General features: G+C 31.0%; 1 protein-coding gene across 1 annotated transcript in view; it reads right to left on the reverse strand.

Annotated features, from left to right (window-relative positions):
• LOC142319564 (uncharacterized) overlaps window positions 1-14,742 on the reverse strand; it is an 87,447-nt gene extending 72,705 nt beyond the window's left edge. The window contains exon 1 of the mRNA XM_075356983.1: window positions 14,634-14,742. The gene's annotated coding sequence lies outside the window, so the exon portion shown is untranslated. The remainder of the gene's footprint in view (window positions 1-14,633) is intronic.
• Between the last annotated feature and the right edge of the window lie 513 nt (window positions 14,743-15,255).

Here is a 15,255-nt window from a genome sequence, read left to right on the forward strand (position 1 = left end):
GGTTGTAAGCTGTTAACATTCGTGCGTTGCATCCAGTAGTATGGACTTTAATATTTTAGGCAAGTGAATGTTGCATTTTGTTGTTAATAGAATTATTACCAAAAGCAAAAGAATATATATTGTGCTTTTAACTGCAATCTGTAAAATTAAACTGAAACTGACAGTAATAATAAGGCAATGTTTCAATGTTTAAGATGTTAACAATGACCTTAATTTCTAGTGCAAACATTTATACACACTTCAACTATACACTTTTTTATGGAAATTTCAATGATATGAATAATTCCTTGGCCATTCCAGGAAAAAGGGATCATGTTTGAGTAGTATGTTTATTAGTACACCTGTATAAGTTATCAGCTGTACTAATTTTTATGAAATAGATGTTAAATATTTTGTCTGGATCATTTGATGAAAGTAGGTAACCTGCAGTTTGAAAAAAATTAAATATTGTATACAGATTGTTTGATGCTTATAAAATTAGAGTACATTTTTAAAATAACTTTTTATGGTTATATAACATGATAAATAATTGTAAAAGTTAAATTAAATTAAAGATAATTTATGGATATTGATGTATCATAACTGTAATGGTTGTAGGCAACTTCACGTGAATATGTGAGTCTCAGGTTAGTAAGAAATAACCTTGCTGGCTTACTGGGGAAAGTGAGAAATAAAAATGAAGTGTATTCAAACTGCCTTCTGTACAGAGCACAGGTTGCACATCATCATGTGAAACCTGCCAAAATTTAGGTGATATTCAGCCCTATAAGTGATACAGCTTTATCAGTGACCCTCTGTTTACCTCATTATTACATTATTACTCTCAGAGAAATCAGTTTTGACTGGTGCCACTTGTATTGCTGGTATTTTATGTAGGTCATAGCCCTTAGATAAACTGAGACTGATAATAAAGCCGCAGAATAATGTAAGCTCTTATGTTGTTAAACAATCCAATATATAAGCCTACATTTACTCTACATAATGTGATCATTCTATCCAGAATAAAGGAGTGTACTAGACATATTTGAGTTGAGGATTTAAATGGTTCAAGTTAATTTTATACTTAAATTTAGAATTGCCTAAAACTATACTAATAACTTATTTTTTGGTAAGCCAATATTATTATTTTATTCTACAATAAATTGTTCTTTTTTTATTAGATTTAGTAGCCAAGTATAGAAGTTAGAACAGATCTATTATATCTATAATAAATAAATGTTAAACAGCTACTGTTAATTAATCTGGGATTTTATGTGTTATTAAGAGTTTAGTGTTATTATACTACATGTAAATGATATACGTGAATTTAAATTAATATCTGATATTATTTTATTTAAAAATAAATAAACTTTATCAGTTACTTTTTGTATTTTGCAATATAAGATGATTTTTTGGCATTTTGGACAAGACTGTAAATTATCCCATTCTACCCCACTTAGTAGATTGCTTTTCTCACCACCCACCTCTTTTCCATAACCTTAATCACTTTTTTTTTGTTATTGGTTATTTATATGTAAGTTTTATCCTCCTAGATCCTCCAACCTGGGAATACTGGAAAGCTTGAATATAAAAACATTCTGTGTTATTTGGTGGGAGAGAGAGTGTGGACTGGCTCAGAGACTCTGTTTTCTGTTCAGTGACTGCACAGTAAGCTTAATAAGTGAAGTCCCTATCGTGTAAAGGTGAATCTCATATATATATAATGATTCTTTAGAAAATTCTATTGCTGATCCTTCATTAGTAAAGACAATGTAGCATTGTTGTAATTAGCACCAGCTTTGTATGAACAATTGAAAAAAGAAAACATCTCATTGATTGATATATTTTATTGTAGATAATATATTTTTGGGGGTTTATTGTATTTTGCCATTGATTAATACTGAGATGAGAAAAATTTACTAAATTACTTAGGACCAGAAGGCTACCCTTTTATTAATTTGTTTAATAAATTAAAGTTTTTATTATTATCTATGGTTTATAAATTTTATGATTATGATTTAAATTTTATGAGTTTTTATTACTAATTGGTTAAAATTTTCCATTGTGTTAGTCTAATTTTGTTTTTGTAGTAAAATATTTTCTGATTATGAACTAGTGTATCATAAAAAGTAAACTTGATTGTATTATTAGTCTAAAATGAGTATTCAGCTATATACACCACTATCATAATAAATGCGTTGAACATTACTGCTGACTTAATTACTGTAAAATATACATTTTTAATTTGTTTTTATTATATTTGATGTGTGTTTGCATGTGCATGCATACACACATAGATATATACATACATACATACATATGCACACTTCGTCATATGTAAATCATTTTAACTGAATTACAATTTAAACAGTTGTTACTAGTAAGATATTAACTTTTGAAATAACTGAATAGTTTAGAGATATTTTTCCTGCCAATTTTTTTTTATGCATCCTGAAATGCTTAGAATAACATTTATATACAGCTGAAATATGCATTCCCATCTGAGCTCTTCCTTTACTTTAAGAGTAGTTTCTTTGAAGTGGAAGTGATATGAGGATTTGTGTCTAGGGAGATGGGAGAAATTTTCCTTCTTATGAATTTGGGGTAATTTTGAAATTTAGCTGCTGGAATGAAGTACCTATGTGAATAAATAAATTACTAATGCTATATATTTAATAATACCAAATGTTATATATTCAGAGTTTATTATTCAGTTGTATTGCACATAAATCATTGGTATAATATAGTTGCAGCAATGTACAATTTAACTATTGTATAGATTCTAACATGTGTAGTGTAAAAATGCGTACTTCTAATTTACTTAATTTATTTCATTTGTTCAGTGGTGATTCTTTTCAATTTTGCATAACAAAATGAGAGATTTAAAAAAGTTTCATCATATTATGTATTTTTACTGAAGAAAATACAGAATGGTTCTTGTTAAGAAATAATAGAATTTTTTTCTTACTACTATACTTGCATTATGAGTGTAGTATGAAGATAACTCATAATTTTATACTTTATTCATCAAGGAACACCTGAAAATCATGTCCTTTTACAGATTGGTTTTTTTTTTTATTTTAAACATCAACTGGTTTATTCCAAAGCACTAGTAAATACCAACCCTTGCAGGATAATTGGATCCAGCATCGTTTAATTTGGGTGATCTGTTGGAGTTATTTAAATGTGGCCTTGGCCATACGATTTTTTGTCTTTTAACTTCAAATTAATTTTTCAATTGCTGCATTTACCAAAGTCCAAATTACAACCTTTAAATTTGTAAACAGTGATTTATTTACATAAAAAACAGTTCCTATGGAGTTCAAATCAAGAAACTTTCACTAAATATCTGATGATTTGCAGAATTTAGTATGAATCAGTCACTGATAGATTTCTTTTGCATAGAAGTTGTTCTCACTTGTACCATTCTGCTTTTGTTGATATCTTGCTTAGTTTATCCATTCTTTGTAATTTTATTATAAAAATTAAAGAAAAAATCCTCAATTCCTAATATAGTGTATCCTGCCTTTTTATTTTCCATTTCTTTTATTACCTTACATATCCTTTTATTACTTTTGTGTTATGTTGTTATGTTTTATGTTGTTATAACTGTCAGTATCATAGACATAGGCAGTATGATTAAAACAATTTCAAATATCTGTTATAATTAAAGATAAACTCATAAATAATATAACAATTGAACATACAAAAGAATACTGAATGGAGGAATTTCTAATGTTAATGGTAGAAAAGCACTCTGAAAATTATAGGCAATTACTGATTACAAATGTTATTCATTTGGATCATTGTGATAGAAATATATCTTTGATTCAGAATGTATGATTTTGAAATTTGAAATAAATTTTGAATTCATAACTTGAAATCAGTTAACGTTATCATTTGAAGTTTAGTCTTGTTATATAATTGACTTTTATTCTGTAATCAGTTGGAAGTGTATGTATGCACCTTAAATCTTATGACTTATCACTTAAATCTGTTTTTATTTATATGGTTAAATTATTTTCAACAATTACTATTAGTGTTGTTATTATCATCATCCATCACTTAAAATTGCTGTTTCTGTTAGGGTACCTTTACAACAATCTCATATGTTTAATTATGTATAATTTTATTTTTTCTGTGGGCAAGGTAATATTTTATTAAATGTGACAATATTAATCTTCTACTTATTAAGCTTTTGGCATTGGATTCTATGTCCATAATTTTTTTTTTTGGTTTCTACAATATATATTTCTAACAGTGCCTGTGCACTACCTACAGCTTTCATAGCCATTCACCAACTTTATTCAGTCACCTGTCCCAAGGAAAACTGGTATCCGCATTTTTTAATTGAATTCATTTAGGGGAATCATTTATTGAACATGAAATTAGCACAAAATGGTTTGAGTCCAATTTTTATATCGTAAAAATTCATTCTAATTTCTTGATGTAGCTTTAAGATGTAATATTATATTTTAGATATATTTATTTGAACATATAGTAAATATTTAACTATGATAATCTAAATCCAAAGAAAATTACAATGAAATTGTAAACTGTACGGTAAGAGCCTCGCAGACATCATTTCTTCCACTCAAAAACAAAAATTTCATTAATATAAATAAAACTGTTTTTATCGAAACGATACTGATATCAAAAAGGTAAGACACTACTACATTTCTATTATTAAAATATATTATTAATTTAGAATTTTCTTTAAAAAAAATACATGTTTAATATATGTAATAGACAATAGATAACTATGTTTAAGCGATCCATATAATAAGAAAAAAAAAAAATTTGTTGCAAAACTCTTACTGGCTGGATTTCATTTATTAAATAATGAATAATCATAATAATTTTATGATTTCTGTAAATGTGATTTATATTATTCGTTGTTTAATAAATGAAATCAAGCCGGTGGTAAGAGGTTTGTAACAAATTTTTCTTTTTTCCATATTATATGGAACGCTTAAGCATTGTTTTTTATGCATTGTATACCTATCTAATATATATATTTAACATGTATTTATTTTTTAAAAAAATTATAATTAATAACAGATTTTGATAATAGAAAAGTAGTGTCTTACCTTTTTTGATATCAGTATCATTTTGTTAAAAACAGTTTTATTTATATAAAATAAATTTTTGTTTTTTGAGCAGAAGATATGATATCTGTGAGACTCTTATTGTATTGTTTACAATTCCATTGTAATTTTTTTGGACATCACTGCATTTTGTTAGATTATTCTTTTATTTTTTTATGAATTATTGATTGTTATCTTATGGATTTATTATTTAAATTTATTGCCTCTATAGAACAAACAAATTGAATTTCACGGCCAATTTTTTTTTTTTTTTTTGATAGTCATATCATTCACGTCACACCATATTTTTCCTATTTTAATAAAATTAGTATAATGACATTTACGAATCGAAGATCCATGATGTAATATTGCACTTATTTACTCTGTAAGTGTAACCCTAGATTTTTATTGTTAAATTCGATTTTACCAATCGAATTTATTTCTGTTTTATTTATTCCTTTTTTAATAAAACTAGTATAATCTCTTGTAAACTAATATTTTTATTTTTTTTTTAAAGAAGTGATGGGAATTAAAAACATTGTTTCATATTCAATGCTTTAATTTTCATAAGAGCATTTACTATTAAAACAAGCTGTTGTATATTTTCTTTTAAATTTTATTATTTCAAGAACATTATCAAGTTTTTGTACGCTACCTATTACTATAATTTGATATACTATTAAGTATTGATATCTAGCACTGCGATTCGTAAAGGCACTTTAAAAAAGGAATAAAATGACATTCGAGTCCCAAGGTTCATCAAATGGAAAAAAAGGTGTCAATAAAATTCAAGGTATTTTTTGAAAGTATTCTTTATTACAAATCTAATTGAACTGAAATATAATGCTTATTTTATTTTTTCCCTTATTTTCATTTCACTGTTAGGTTAGGTCGTGTTTAGAACTGTAAACATACCCACTAGGATGGATTAGTGGTGAACACATCTTCCCAAATCAGCTGATTTCAAAGTCGAGCGTTCTGGCATTCAAGTCCTAGTAAAAGCATTTACTTTTATACAGATTTGAATACTATACCGGTGTTCTTTAGTGGTTGGGGTTCAATTAACTATACATCCCAGGAATGGCCAAACTGAGACTGTACAAGACTTCATTTACACTCATACCTATCATCCTCATTTATTCTCTGAAGTAATACCTGAATGATAATTCCTAGATGCTAAACAGGAAAAAAAACTGTAAAAATTGTTTGTTGACTTAGTCAACTTTTACAGATGAAATTCTAACGAACTCCGTGTTAATAAATAAATTTTAAATTATTATTACATTTCATTTTTAAAATTTTTGAAGTATGTATAAATGTACGTGTTTGAAGTATTTAAGTTTCAAACACATACTCCTTAGACCCCAGGTTTGTTATGTACACTCATAGTTATGTTATTAAATTGTCTTTTTCATTTAGTACCAAATTTTTTTCATAGTTGTTTACCTAATAATAATTTTAACTAAGAATTTTCTAAAATTTTAAATTTCATTCCTATATAAGGTATAAGTTATAAGTTGAAAAGTTATAAATCTTAGATAAAATTGAAGCTGTAAAAAATAACAAAAAAATTATTTAAAATACAATTTGAATATTACTAGAACTGAAACAAAACATATTATCCTGAATTACATAATAGTAAACTATTTAGCAGACTGAGAGTGAAAACTGAATGAACAGCAAAATTATTATATGAATCTATATGTGCTGTGTGGGCAAAATTTTGTCCTCAACATAAGAAAACTGAGGTATTAAAAGACTTAATTAACAAATTGTAATATAATAGCAGCCCCATTCTTATTGTAACATTTGAAATGTTTTAGAGACGAGCATTTTGAAATAATTTGAGGGTGTGAAGGAATGCCAGTGGACCTTTGGCAATTGTGTCCATACATTTAATAAGCAAATGTTTCCTGTTAATTAGCAAAATTACATAAATCTGGGAGTTCTGAAGATACTCGAGTTCTGGTGTTTGCAACATAAGATGGTGTTTAGCCCAGAGAAAACAATGATGATGTTGCTCAAGGGCAGACTAGCCGTTACACAATGGCTACTTATATCGGTGACAGGCATTGAATTAAGTATGTCCCTCTGCAGAAGTATCTAGGTGTTATTCTTGATGAGAATCTTCAATTCAAGGAGCACTTTCAATATGCTGCCGTAAAGGCTTGTTCTGCTTTATTCAATGTTTGGAGAGCAGTTCATCCTGATTGGGGGCTTAATTTCAGAACCATGTGTATTCTATATAACGGTTATGCAAAGCTATAATGCTGCTTGCTGCATCTGTCTGGGCTCATCGAATGAGGTAGAAATGTTATATGAATATTTTGTTGAGAGCCCAGCATTTCCTATTGTTATCTGTGATTGATATCTGTAGGACTGTCTCTTTAGAGGTGGTCCTTGTTATCTCTGGTATTTAGCCCATTGATATCCTTCCAACTGAACACCAATTATTTTATGATAATAAAGGTAGGCTAACTTACCTCTGGGCTCTAGGCTAAAAGAAATAAACAACCAAGTTTTCCATTTATGGCAGGTCAGGTGGACTGAATCATCCAGTGCAGGTTGTTGAAGTATGCAGTGTTGTAAGGTGGATTTCCCCCAATCAGCATATTACACATTTTCTTCCTAGATATGGGTTTTCCAGATAGTTTGGCCAGATTTGGTTTGATTAATTCAAGCTTGCTCCAGAGTGTAGGACCATCATTGTGATGTCTTGTATGTCTGTCCCAGGTATAAAGCTGAACTTACCAAAGTAATTATGAGAGTTTGCAGGAATCAATTCTGGTTTTGATCTGCAAGTTAAGTGGAAAATTAAAAGGGAGTGGAACATAGTTGCTGACGTCCTTAGGTTCTTAGCTCTGTGGAGGGTAGCTGAGGGGGTTTGATGCTGTTATAGATGTATAGGTAGAATAGCAACCATGTTGGCTAGGGGTTTTCCTGGATGCTTACTTTGCTAAGATAGGTATTTTGGCATCGAGCCCCTGTTAGTTGAGATATTCGCTGTTAGGATGAGAATTCATATGTGGAAAACTCTATGATGGAGCTGTGGCATGGGGAGATGTAGGCATTGATCTCTCTCCTGAAAGTGGACCAGAGCAGAAAGAGACAGGGTATGGTTTCATTAGATGCATATTAAATTTATGAATCTGTTTCTTGATTTTTAAGTAAATCAAAAGGACTTTGAGTAAATTGAATTGTAGGACAAAGTTGTTGTTACACTCAACACCCGGCAAGGGCACAGAGAATGCAATTCGTAGGATGATGGATTTGGCTTCATCCAGCGAGTGCAAATATCTACTCGGCGTCTTTTTGGACATATCCGGGGCTTTCAATAACTTATGGTGGCCCTCTACTTGTTTCAATTTCATCAGCGTGGGGTGCACAGTAGATGAGAGTAGAACTCTCAAGCTATTTCAGCGATAGAACCATCATCCTTCGTGACGGTGGTTCGGAAGTAGGAAAGACCCTGTTTAAAAGTTGTCCACAGGACAGTGTTCTAGGTCCACTCATCTGGGTCGTTGAGCTCGACTCTCTCATGTGACTGTGGATGCCCAGTGCCTGCGGCATTGTGGCTTATGCCGACAATGGGTTGCTGCTGGTCGAGGGCAGTTCGCATGGCGAGATGCTCAGAGCCACTTAGGTATGTAAGGTTCTAAGGTTGTGGAGTCTTCAGTATAAGATGGTTTTCAGTGAAGAGAAAACCACTATGCTGGTTCTTAAAGGTCGTCTAGTGACAACCCATCATCCGTGGGAAGGCATGGATGGCCTTCAGAATAGGTATGTTATTGTTGAGAAGTATCTGGGTGTCATCCTTGATGAGAGGCTTCAATTCAAGGAGCACCTTCAGTTTGTTGCGAAGAAGGCCATCAATGCCTTCTTTGGTGTCCGTATAGTCATCCATCTCGATTGGGGGTTCAATTATCGTACCATATGTATTCTTTACAAAGGTGTCTGTGAGGCCATAATGTTGTACGCTGTGCCCATCTGGGCTTATCGTTTACAATTCCAGTGTTATAGGGATATTCTTTTGCGAGCCCAGCATCTTTTGTTGTTAGCTGTAGTCGGTGGCTACAGAACTGTCTCGAGAGAGGCAGTTTCTGTGGTCGCCAGCAATAAACCCCTTGATATTTTAGCTACAGAACGTTGCTAGCGGTACATATCCAAGAAGGAAGACCTTCTTACTTCTGGGCATATGCGAGAAATTGAAGACCAAAGTTTCAACTCTTGGCAAGCTAGGTGGGACGATTCTTCTACTGGTCGGTGCACGCAGTCTTCTACTTATCTTTCCAAATGTTAGGGAGCTGCGAGCATTTAATTAGTTGGGTCTTCCCCAATCAGAACACAACTCAGTTCCTTTCAGGACATGGTGCCTTTAGGAATAGTTTGGTTAGGTTTAGTTTGGTTGACTCCAGCTTGTGTCTGTTGTGTAGGGTCAATGATACTGTGGACCATGCCCTCTATGTTTGTCCCCGGTGTGAAGCTGAACGTACCAAAGTTGTTAGGGAACTCGAGAGGGTGAACACCTTCTTTGATTTGCGAGGTCAGCTGGAAGACTCATAGAATGGTCAATAGTGGCTGGCTTCCTCGCCCTGAGCAGGATGGCCAAAGGAGTATAGAGTAGCACCCCGGGTGGCTGGGGACTGCCTGGGCAGTTGATTGACTGAAGGTAGGCGTGCTGGCATCGAGCCATGGTTAGATTAAATTTTTGGTGATTATTTTGACTGTTTAGCTGTCGGCGGAACAGCGACTGCACTGCCGAGGACATGGGTTACTATGCGGCCGTGAGGTGTATTGGCATTTTGATGAGGGCAGTTTTGAATGATTACACGACACCATCGGCGGGATGGCGTTTTGATGAGGGTAGTTTTTAATGATTACACGACACCGTCGGCGGGATGGCGACTGCACTGCCAATGGTATGGATCCCATGCAGCCGTGAGATGTAGCGACATCTCAACGATGTTCGAAATTAAGTAAATGTCACTCGGGACTCTCTGATGGAGCTAAGTGGGAGTAGGAGGTCTGTCTGCCTCTCCCTGATAGACCAGACCAGAGTCCATAATGAAACAAAGTCAGGGGGCATGAACTGAAGTTGAGTTCACTAAGGGAACCAGGACTAAATTTTGTTGTTGTGAACAACATTTTTGGTGGTACGTTTTTGTTAAATTGCTTTGTATTTAGAGAAATTTACTAGAAATTGGCTTAAATTAAAGGTAGAACTAGGCGCAGTGTTTGTGCTTCCGCGAACTCCGTTAGCTAGTTCAGAGGCTAACAATGTAGGACATTCAAAATGTCTGGATGAGGCCTAAAGCAAAGGCAGAAGCTATGTTTGAAAATCACCGATGTAAATGTCTACCAAGGCAATTTACATTGGTGGCATATCAGTGAGACCTGGCTTATTACTATGAGATGTAAAAAGGTAGAAGGCAATAGATGACTCCTGTTAAAGCCCATCAGGACGAGGAACGAGGGGGGTGGCAACTGGAAGCGTCACAAGGCAGGTGTCTTTTCCTACAGGGTTGGGATGTTGCAATTAACAGAGCCCCTGTGGACGAATGGATAAGGACACCTTTTGGGACACAGGAATTGTGTTGCAATCAACACTTGTTTTGTTGGTCAAAGACTTAATCAATTAATGATTCGAGTGCATAGTCTAATTAAATTAGATATAAGAAGAGTTTTTGTATGAAACCTTTGGTGTTAGAGGAAGGTGAGGGGATTGTGCTCCCACGAATCGGTTAATTTGATAGTTGAGGGTTGTAAGTTATGGTAGGTGGTCATGGTTGAAAGAGGCCACATGAAGACAATAGTAAGTTGTGTAAATATACTGAATGTGTATGTCTGCCAAGGCATTTGCATCAGTGGCATCCTGACAGAAGCCAAACTGACGACTGTGTTGTATTCAGAAGTTTAGAGGGTCTAAAAGACTACTTCTCATAAAGCAGATCAGGGCTAGGAATGGAGGAGGTGATGTGGCAACTGGTATCATCATCACAGGGCAGATGTCTTTTCCTAGGGGGGTCAGACGCTTTAATGGCTAATGACCATTGTAACGGATTCTCCTAAAAAAAAGAAATAATTGTGTAAATAACAATTGAAACACCAAATTCAAGAGAGGTCTGACGATCAAAAAGAAATTTAGCAAGAGACAAAAAATTGATTAATTAAAAAAATAAAACTAAAAGATTAAGGTATGATACTTTATTAGGTAAACGATTAAAAAAATGGCCTAAATGCATTATGCAATATAAAATTGACATTTATTTTAAGCACAATATATATAATGACAATCAGACCCATGTGGAACCAGAATGATGAAAATCTGCATTCCTTAAAAAATATTTTCCCATTAATTTTACAAAAAATTATGAATTTAACTTATTGAAACTTTTTTATTATGGATCGTTATAGAAATGTAAATGCCTAAATGTGAAAATTGGAACTCACAAATAATAAAAATCTTCACCTTAGAAAAACGCTGCTCAAAAAACTTTGGATATAACTAAAATTAAATTCAATACTGAATGGAATTTCCAGCAATGTTATGGAAAAAAACATGAAATTATTAGTTTACAAAGCAAATTAATATCATTATCCATAATTAATATATACAAACCCAGTCGTGTAATAACAAGCATTTTGGGCAAACATTGTTGACAAAATCCTCATTTTCAATTATCTGACTGAAATTATTATTATTAACATATAAAATAGCGATAAACTTTGCCACATAAGCTTCAGTGATACAATGAGTGAGTTTAAGAACATCTGTCAGTTCAGGTGCATTTATTGGAAGCCTAATAATATATGGTTCTTGCAGGAAAATGGCATTTTGAATATTAGACAAGTGAATGTTTCAAATAAAACTGCATTTAACAAGCAATATGCTGCCATAGAGAATTTTTGTGTTATACTGTACTGTTCTAATTACTGTTTTTTAATTTCTTTGTTTCATTTATGATTGATTTAAAAAAATGTGACAACACAGTTGTAGGACTTTCCCGTCGCACAGCTTTTTTCTCATGCATGGCTTACACACAACTTAATTTAAAATACATTAGTAATCTGACCAAGTTTGGTAAAAATCAGTCCAGTAGTTCTGGAGATGTAAGGTGTGAGACACCATACACACACATGAACATATGAACATCTGGAAAATTTCCATCCAGTTTTTGAGTTCCTTAGGTGTCAAAACGTCAAGATCCGTTGGAAACCACATATGTATACCAAATTATTTTATATTTTATATGTACCCAAATTGGACATTACAATACTTTCCTTTCTACAGCTATAATTATGCTACAGCACTAGACAGAAAAGTAAAAGAGAAATTAAGCTCCACTGAAATTCCCACCATTTTTCCCTTAATTTCAATTATTTTAAAGTTTACCCTAATTAAGTCAAGTTTTTCTCAATTATTCCAAAGCTGTGGAGCTTTTGCTGCACAGCAACATATGCTCTTTCTCTGGAAAATCGATTTCAATGATCTTATCATTAATGACAAACAATTACCAGTACCTTTTAATATTATTGTGGTTTTGCCTATACTCATTTTAGAGAAAATGTCCAACTTCTTAACAGATGTTGCACAATAAATAATTTAGTATCCTTTACTCTGTGTTTTAAATAAAATAAAATTACAAATATTTGATGCTAATGTTTATTTCCAAAAGGTCCTGTTGCAATTGTTCAATTCCAAACACTCCCTACTACTGCAGTAGAGCATTTCTTGAAATAACTGATAGGATTTTTTCTGTAAGATTCAATACATATTTTGGAGCCATATTGACACTAGCAAATCACATTGTAAAACTATGCACAAAAATGTAATAAACTATTTTGAAAAATTAACATAGTTGGGCCTGCCTAGAACTTAATTCTTAAATTACAAAAATGTTCATTACTTCTGGGTTTTTTTTTATAAAATATTAAACTGCTAAAAACTATTAACGTTTTTAATAAAAATCAACAAGACCTTGTTATCAACTAGGATTGTTGTTATTTGAATCACAATACTTTCTGTCATTTTTAGACTTCATTGGTAACATTAGCGCTGTCTTCCAACTTAAATCATATCAGTGGTTTTTTTTTTTGTAAGTTTGAAATATATAAAATATTAACTTTTATTTTAATAAACTGACCAACAAAACTTTCATCAATAACAGATTATAAGTTTCCTTTAAGGTGCAAATAGATATACTATTAAGAGATACCTAATCAGTTGACTATCCATACCATATTTTCGGTATCGCACCATTATCTGTTACTACTTACTTATCTACTACTACTGCTAATATCTACCCTACTATTGTGTTAAAGCACACATACATACCATGGTATATACCATTTGGTATATACATACCAAATAGTAACAGTGGTAAAAAATAAATTTGTTTACATAATTTATCCCAAATACTGAGGTACCTTAACAAATAATTATTGAATGCCAGTCAAATTTATCACTGATGTTTACTGTTAGTGCAATATTATTTAAACAAAATACAAACCAAAATGTTCAATGCATGTATTCTTAATACCAACATAACTAGTATTTTAGAGTATGTTTGTGTAACAACCACTTAGTGTTACATTTAACACTAACTACAACATATCACTTTGCAGCAACCATTAATGTTTCCATGAAAGGAAAAAATAGTTATAATCTAATTTATTATAATTTTAACTAAAAACTAACTTTGTGTTTGTTTTTTATCTTTTATATTTTATTATTCAGTTTAGACGTAGTTGATAAAGATAAAATTTATTTAATTTTTAAAGTTAAATGTAAAATAAATCTGGAAAGGAAAAGAGTAATAATTTAGTTGTAGTTTACTATCTAGATGTAAACATGATTGAAGAATGAGTAACATACATGTGTAAATTCAAATTTTTAACAGAAGTTTTTCTTTTTAAAAGATATTTAGTAACTCATAACTTGATAAACATTTCCTTTTTTAATTTGCATTTACCTAACCATTAGTAGCTATCAAATTATATCTTAAAGGGAAGCCATTTATCAGTTTTGATGAAAATTGCATAAACATCTGTTAGTTACAGCTTTTGAATTAATTGACTTATTTACTTTTTTACTTTTTAATTTTTTTTTTTTTTTTTTTTTTTTTTATAAAAAGCGTGAAGTGTAAAAGCAATAGTTTACTGTAATTTTTTGTGAATTTGTGAAATAAAGATTAAGTTTCTCTTTTTAATTCATTATAAAATGGTATATTTGTGATTTCTTCATTAATTTTTTCATAATTTAATATTATTTAAAGAGTTCAATGAAGAAAGGAAGCAGTTGTTAATTCTAAAGCTTTAAAATTATTACATATTTAATGCTTGAATAGCTTTAATGATTGTGTAATTAAAAACATTTTTATAAACTCAGTAAATTACATGATTTATCAGTTAATCAGAGAAATTATCTTATATTTCTTTTATTATTGTTTGTTTTTTCTCTTTAGTAAATTGAAATTTTTTCTTATTAAGTAATCAGTAAATAAAAGCGATCAATTTAATTACATATTAATACAGTTATAAGTAATTTTACAAATTATAGTTAATTACCTTATTTGTTGCACAGGTCAAATTGATATAATTTATAAAGAAGTTCAGTTATGTTATTTCTTACAGTTTGCACTCAAAGATATGTAGTAGAACAAATTTAACGTTTTTGTAAGTGTAGATTTATTAGTTACATATTTTTAAGTTGAATACACTCCGATTCTAAGTAATACATTTTTTAAAGTTCTTCTAAATTTATCAGTTAATTGATTCTGAGAATTGTTATTTCCGTCTCCATTTTATAATTCTGGTTTTAAATTTTATTATTAAAGTACTTATGCCTTTCGTATTTTAACTTCCTTTCCATACATATTAATATTTTTAAAGATTTTTTTTATATTTTTTGTTTTCTTTTCTTGCTTTTTGATTAACAATTTTAAATAATTTGATCAGTGTTCATTGTATTTTATACTGGTTTTTGGGTTTATATTATTCAGTTTCTTTTTTTTTACAAGGGGATGGGATATTTTAATAAATCAATATTTTGTATTTTATTCTATAGTATCATATGAGCATTATTATAGACAAGTATTAATTATTTTGGTTCAACATATATATGTTGAACCAAAATATGTGTCCGAAAATGCTTTGTTTGCGAGTTTCAGCTAGTGAAAGTTTTTGCTCG

Source organism: Lycorma delicatula, chromosome 2, assembly GCF_047948215.1.
Source record: "Lycorma delicatula isolate Av1 chromosome 2, ASM4794821v1, whole genome shotgun sequence".
NCBI classification, from domain to species: Eukaryota; Metazoa; Arthropoda; class Insecta; order Hemiptera; family Fulgoridae; genus Lycorma; species Lycorma delicatula.